The 6943-nt window shown below is 36.6% G+C and overlaps 1 pseudogene; it reads right to left on the reverse strand.

Moving 5' to 3' along the window:
* Window positions 1–4576: 4576 nt before the first annotated feature.
* On the reverse strand, window positions 4577–5839 carry LOC100722121 (phosphatase and actin regulator 4-like; annotated as a pseudogene).
* Between the last annotated feature and the right edge of the window lie 1104 nt (window positions 5840–6943).

Genomic DNA, 6943 nt, shown 5'->3' on the forward strand with positions numbered 1-6943 from the left:
ACCCTAATCTACATTTCCTGGATCAGAAATGGCCTTAGTTATTATTTTAACTCAATAGCAATTATACAGAAAGATATAAGTTCTTTACAATCTTAATGATGGCTTTGACAATAAATACTTACTACTATGTATATTTATCTCAGTTCCCTATCAGACCTACCACAGCAAGGAGAAGCATGACATTTTTTTCTCCCAGTGCATAGGAAAAAACTGAACACTTCCTTGAAAATCCTAACTTGATCCATTCCACTAAAGCATTTTCAATTAAAGATCTTTGTCAAGGTCATATAAATATAAACTCATTATCAAAGTAGAGTCAACACAAATCAAGGTAAAAAATTCTTTTTCTCCAAGGTAAAGGTACTAGAGTTTCATTTAATTTGCAAAATAAAAGCAACTCCCTACAAGAGTCATTTGGGAAATGCCCATGAGCACCAGTATCATGGGAGGTGATGGCTTTACACACAGAGAGATGTAAGCTTACACAAAGGAAAGAGATTGAGAAATGGAGCATGCACTCAACTGGCCTTGTAGGTTCACTGAGACAGATAGTCTCAACTTGGTTTTTGTGAAATGCACAAAGTATATTTCTGAATAAAATCAAGATTAGAGATATCTAGCTCATTTCTTTGAGTGCAGTAGAAGTGCATATGTTGTAGACATTGGATCATGTCTTGGTTCACTAAAATAAGTGTGGATCCCTCGGAGGCACAATTAGTCAACTCTCATCTCTTCTGCCATTGTACACTGCAAATTTTCCAGATTTGAAAGATTTTCCAGATCTTTTGTAAGGTAAGGCCAGGGTGTAACTATCAGTTTAGTGGAAAAATTAAAAATATTTGTCTGTTTTACCAACTGAATTGGATTGCAACTGGCATGCATGTGAACTATTCTTATCATCATCTAGTTTGCTGGATTGATTGGTTTTTATTGTCCTCTTGCTTCAACTCAAGAACAGTTCTCATTCACATGGCACCGGACTTACCTAACATCCTCTGTTTTTTGTTGTTAGTAGAAGCAATAATACCTGTGATAATTAAATATTCGTGGTTATACTTTGCTTTGTGATAAGCCCCTTTATCCCCCACAAACTTGCCTATATGTATCTCCTAGAGGAATCAAATACTTCCCATTCAGAAGAAAAATCCCTCATGTTTGGGAAGAATGTTAAAAGATGACAACCCAATGTAATTCTTCTGTTTTGTCTCCTTTAACTCATTGCCCAAGCTGTTGTTTGTGAACATCTCCAGTAAAGGGAAAAAGATTCCTTTCCAACATCTATCTTTTGACAGCATTAATTATTTGGGAAAAAGTTGAAGGAAAGGTTAGAGGAGAAAGAAGTGAAGAAAAGAGGGAAAAGCTCTCCACTTATCCATGTTTTCTGGCCTCAGCCCTGGGCACAGACTTTACAGACATGTTATCCAGTTTGTTGGATTTATACTTCCAGAGTCAAGCAGCATATATGACCAAAAAAAGGAGCACATTAAATTAACAGACAACACACCCAAGGTGTTTTCAAAAATACTCTTTTTAAATTCTTCCATTCTGCTGAGGAGAAGGGAAAAATAAATGACTGCATGATAGGATACAGTGTCAATATCATCCACCTTTCTGTTGCTGATGAATGCCTTCCCTGCACAGACTTGGAGACATCAGAATTCCTTTTCCCTTAAAGGTTATCAAGCTTGTTCTTGATCATATATTTGTGGTTGAACCCAGACTGTCTAGTTTTAAAGCCCATTTTCTTATTATAGCTTCATCTTTCTAGCCAGGTCTCTACTTTTTACCTGGCTTTCCATTCTTTATCACATGGCTCTGTGCTACATCCAGTTGGTGCCATGAACCTGAAATAGCTTTGTAACTGCCTAGCAAAGAGAAGAGATAATTCCCTGTGCACCTCCATAAAAAGTTTTTATAATTCTTAAGGTGACATATTAACCCAATTTTTTAAGATAAAGAAAAAGCATAAAAGTTAGCAGTGCAAATACAAGTTTGGAAGGTAATACAGACAGCTGTCAAGAATGGGATTGCAGCCTCATCAACTGACAAAGCAAGTCTTGCTCTCACTCAAGTTAGAAATGTAGAAACTTGCATTTTCTTATCTTCTGTGAGGTGATTTTTTTTGTAGCCAGCCCTTGCAAAGGGCAGTGTTGGTGGTAAGTTTGTGAGATTCAAAGTAATCTCTCATTGTTGCCACTTTCTAGCCAATGAGTATGGGTAATTATTTAAGGTATCTCTGCCTCCAAGTAAGATACTCCTTCATCTACAAAGTGAGAATGATGGTGATGATTATAGAAGTCTTACATTTTTAGCATTTAAAGTGCCTTAGAGAATACCATCATCATTAGCAGTAACAAAAGCAGCAACATTTGGGAATCTGATTATGTTCTGTCATAACTGAAACTCTCTCTGGGAACTCAGATCCTGTTTTTGCTTTATAGAAAATGGGGAAAAGTCCTGTTTTTACACATTTTTTGTGCTTTACTCAATGAACTCAGTGTATGAGTAAGATATGCTGGATATTCTCTTGTATTTAGGACTGCTCAGTAGCATGGATTATAGGTTAGTTCTGTAAGTCACTTAGAAAGTTAGTGATCCACATGATGATCTCTAGGACTCTGGATCACTTTATTTATTTGTTTTTCAATATAATTATTGATTTTAAGCACATGAAAGATAAACCACAATCCTTAATGGCAAAGAAAAAGCAGACAAGTAGCCAAAAAATAAAATTGTTTCAAACTTGGTACATTACAGGAAATAAATACCTGGAATAAATGTTTTAAAATGTCATTTCAGGTCAGAAAGAATGTGGACATAAGTAAGAGCATCTAAATCATCAAGGTAGAATGGTAATACGTCAAGTTAACAGTTAATAAGTGGGTACTTTATATCCAGGCCTCTAACAGACTAAGATTCCTCTTTGATTTACCTGGGTAAAGTAAGTATTAAAGCACATGTGGTTCCAGTATTTTTTTCCATAACTATAAGCTAATTGACAGTAACCAAGAAATCCAAATTCTTCTGTTCTCTACAGAAAGAAAAACATCACCTTTAAGGTCATTTTAGCTTTTTTGTTTTGACTTAATATTCTAATTATCTAACAAGTTTGATGTGGACAGGAAAGGAGAAAAATCTGCTGAAAGATTTCATACTGAAAAATGACTGAAACTATATAATAATTCAGGAAGAATTTAAGGAAGAGTCACACTTTATATGATAGTAAAGGAAAAATGCCCACATTCATTAGATAAAATGAAACTAATTTTTTTCTTCCACTTACAGTGTAGTCAGGAATTGAGAGGCAAATAGTGAGGCTGTTTGGTTTTTAGTGAAAAGTCAAGGAAAGTGACCAAACCTATTTAGGAAACTATACTAATACATACTACAAAAACAAAAATAGAGTTGTGACTGAGCCAGTATCGAGGTACAGTTTGGAGAAGGAAATATGACTGAGGTGAAAGCTGCCACAAAAGCACAAGAGGAGGACAGTGTCAGAGTGAAGAAGAAATGTGAAGCAGGAAAAGACAAACTGCACTGGGAAGAGAGGAGCAGAGGGCCAAGATTCTATCTCTCCTTCATACTTCTTCAAATACTTTTTCATAGCCAGAACCTCACACCCTTTAGTGTCATGCTATGATTCTGGTTGGAAATGGGTAGCGAACAGCAAGTGCTCTCACAGAGTGCCCACAACTCTGCTTTACTGAGAACACATCTATTGCTTAAAGGAATTTACAGTGTTATTTAATACAATAGAAATAAAACAGCCTATACAATTTAGACCACTGGTCAGTTTTTCTGAAAGCTGACAATATTAAAGCCTGTTTTTTTCTTGATGTTGTATATAAAATATATATGATTTCTCATTTGATCAATTTGTATTCTGATTGCAGCTCAGATAGTAGACAGGAAAGAAAAGTCCCAATACTTATTCAAGATTTCTTAAAAATAAAAATCAGTCCCTAGAAACGAGGAATATACCAGATCATGAGCTTCCTCTCAAGCTTGAGTGCAGAAGAGAAATATACTGCTGTGTTGTAAGAGGTGTAGGACAATATTTCATCTGACAGGCTAGTATGGTACAAAGGATTTCTCTGGAAATGAAGACTGCCTTACTAGAAAACTGGGCCCTCCAAAAGGTTTTTCCTACCACCAACTGACTTTGATAGCTACAACTTAGTTCCTACACAGTGGGTCTCAAAAATCACAGGAGGGCAGATACGCTAATGGTGTAAACTGCCTCAGCACAATTAGGCATCTTAAGGCAGGAGTATGGTGCAGTCAATAAAACTTGCAAGGGTCCCAGAATTTTGGTGGTTATGAAGGAAAGCTGAAATGAAAGTTTCAAAAGTACTGACAAAGTGTTCAGTTCTGTCTCATGGGAAGTACATGAAAATCGATTCCAATTAAGGTAACATTTCTAGATGACCTGTTCATTCTAGAACCAGATCCCAGAGGATGCAATTCCGGGTGTCCTGGAAGAACCAAAAGTTCTTCGATGTTATTCTGGAGACAAGCTGTGAAGCAAGTCTGTTTTGGGAGTGGTGGCGTTTAATGTCTGTCTCAAACTTCAGCATTATGGATGATAGCAGTATATGAAACATTCGCTATCTTCACAAATCTCTATCTCTGAGATTTTAAATTCATTTAATTCTTTTCTTATGGCATCCTTGTCATCAGGGGTAAGTTTGGTCCAAAGTATCTCAGATCATCAGTCATAGTCTTGAGCAGCTGTTACCTCTACATATTTATTAAATTTCAGAATTTTTCTGGCAAGTAGTTAGCCTTTGACAAAACTTTCTAGTGGGTAGATGTTTAATCTCTCATTTTTCTACCTGCCAAACAGTTTCATTTTTAGGTTTCAGTAAACTGCGTTGTCCTGATTCTTCTGGTGTGAGTCTCTGACTCAGTCACCAGATCAACATGCTTCCAATTTGGAGCTATATTTCATTAACTCCTCCTTGCTTTTATGAGAGCAGGAATTTAAGTTCAACCCCGGATCACTGGACTTCTGATTCAACTTCACTGTCAGTATGTCTTTTCTCTTTACTTTATTGGCAAGGGCACTTTGAAGGCTTTCATTTCTGTTCTCTTCATCTTGGTATTGAATGGGACCCTCTGAATCTGAGTCACTCTCCTTTCCTTTCTCTTCCTTCTGCAGGCATTGTAATTTGGAAATGTCTGAGGTCATATCTTTAACCAGTTCCAAAGGACAGATTTGCTCCTCTTCATCATTGCCTGGATTTCCAGCATTTTATACAAGATCATGCATGTTCACAGTAGTATGGTTGTAGACTGGAACTTTCAGTGTTTCAGTAGTAATGAGAAGTGACCTGGATTGACCCGGTGTACTCTGTCCTCCTAATGTTGTCACTGTTCTCAAAGAGCAACAAATCAGCTCTCTGAGAGCCCTTCATGAGAAGTCCTGAGAAAAGGGTTGGTCAAGGCCTGCTGAATTTAAAGGTGGAATGGGAGCAAGGGAAGTACTGAGGATATAGAACTCCCTAAAGCTCTGGGCCAATATCCTTGTGGTGAGTCACTTCTTTTTTTTAATCTTGTTGGAGTACGTACTGGAGCAGATCTAAAGAGGGTAGAAACTCAGTTTCTGGCACAATTTGAAAAGTCTTGGAAGGGAATGGATGAGGCTCTGAAGAAATATGAGCCTTCTGTGGTGAAGACAAGGAAATTGGATTTTCAACAGTAGTTTGGAGCCCACAGAGCACATGTTCTTCTCTGTTTGGTAACTTGGTGCTTTAGTGGTGAATGTGGCAGCAGACTTCGAGGTGGGTATTAAGGTTGTTGGAGTGCCTCTGTTAGGTGGTAAGGGTGGGGATGGATTTTTTTGTTTGTTTGTTTCTTTTTTAGGTAAAACTCTTTTTTATATTAAAAAAGATTAAGATAAAAGGGAACATAACAACACAGGTCAGAACACAACAATTTAAGCAACATAGTGTTTCACCACAAGACAATCTGACAGAACAGTAGCTACCATAGTGTCTCTTTCTTTGAAATAGTTGAGTATATCTTCAAATACTATAGTACCAAACATAAAAAGACAGTGTAAAACCACTCGAGAGAATGAAAGTATTACAGGGTATTCAGAACCAACTAACAGAAAATGGTTTCTATGTTATCTCCCTGTCTATAAAAAATTTTGTTTATACTATCACATATAATAAAATCCAATAAGATACAACATGATAAAACCAATGGAGACAGAAGAACAAAAGCTTGATGGGACTTCAAAACAAGATGATATTAAATCATCACTAGCTATTGCAATGTCTTAATTTTCTTCAAAATAGCTGTTCATACCATCACAGACACTAAAATCAAATAACCCAGTATAAAACCATTCCAATTAATGAATGAAAACATTATAAGGCTTCACAGCAATATAATGGGGAATGATGATTACCACATACTTTTATGTATTTTTACCATTTCTTACACTAGGGAAAATATTTGGTATTTATACATGTGAGTTTTATTATTTCATTTATGAGTATGGCCTCAAGCTGCTTCCATTTATTTATAAATATCTCAATATGATCATTCTTTATAGCTGGGTAGTACTCCATTGTATAAAAATACCACAACTTTTTTATCCATTCCTCAGTTGATGGACACTTAAGTTGTTTCCAAGATCTGGCTATTACAAATTGTGATACTATAAACATGGGTGCACATATATCACTATGGTATGATGTTTTCAGTTTTTCTGGGAAAATTCCTAGAAGTGGAATAGCTGAAACAAATGGGAATTCCAATCCCAGCTTTCTGAGAAATCTCCAGACTGACCTCCACAGTGGTAGCATCAGTCTACACTTCCACCAAAAGTGCAGGAGAGTTCCTTTTTCCCCAGGCCTCTCCAGCATTTGTTGTTGGTAGTTTCTTGATCCTGGCCATTCTTTCTGGAGTGGGATGGAATTTCAGTATGGTT

The sequence above is a fragment of the Cavia porcellus genome, unplaced genomic scaffold, assembly GCF_034190915.1.
Source record: "Cavia porcellus strain 051 isolate PalLab524CR breed Dunkin Hartley unplaced genomic scaffold, mCavPor4.1 scaffold_1, whole genome shotgun sequence".
NCBI classification, from domain to species: domain Eukaryota; kingdom Metazoa; phylum Chordata; class Mammalia; order Rodentia; family Caviidae; genus Cavia; species Cavia porcellus.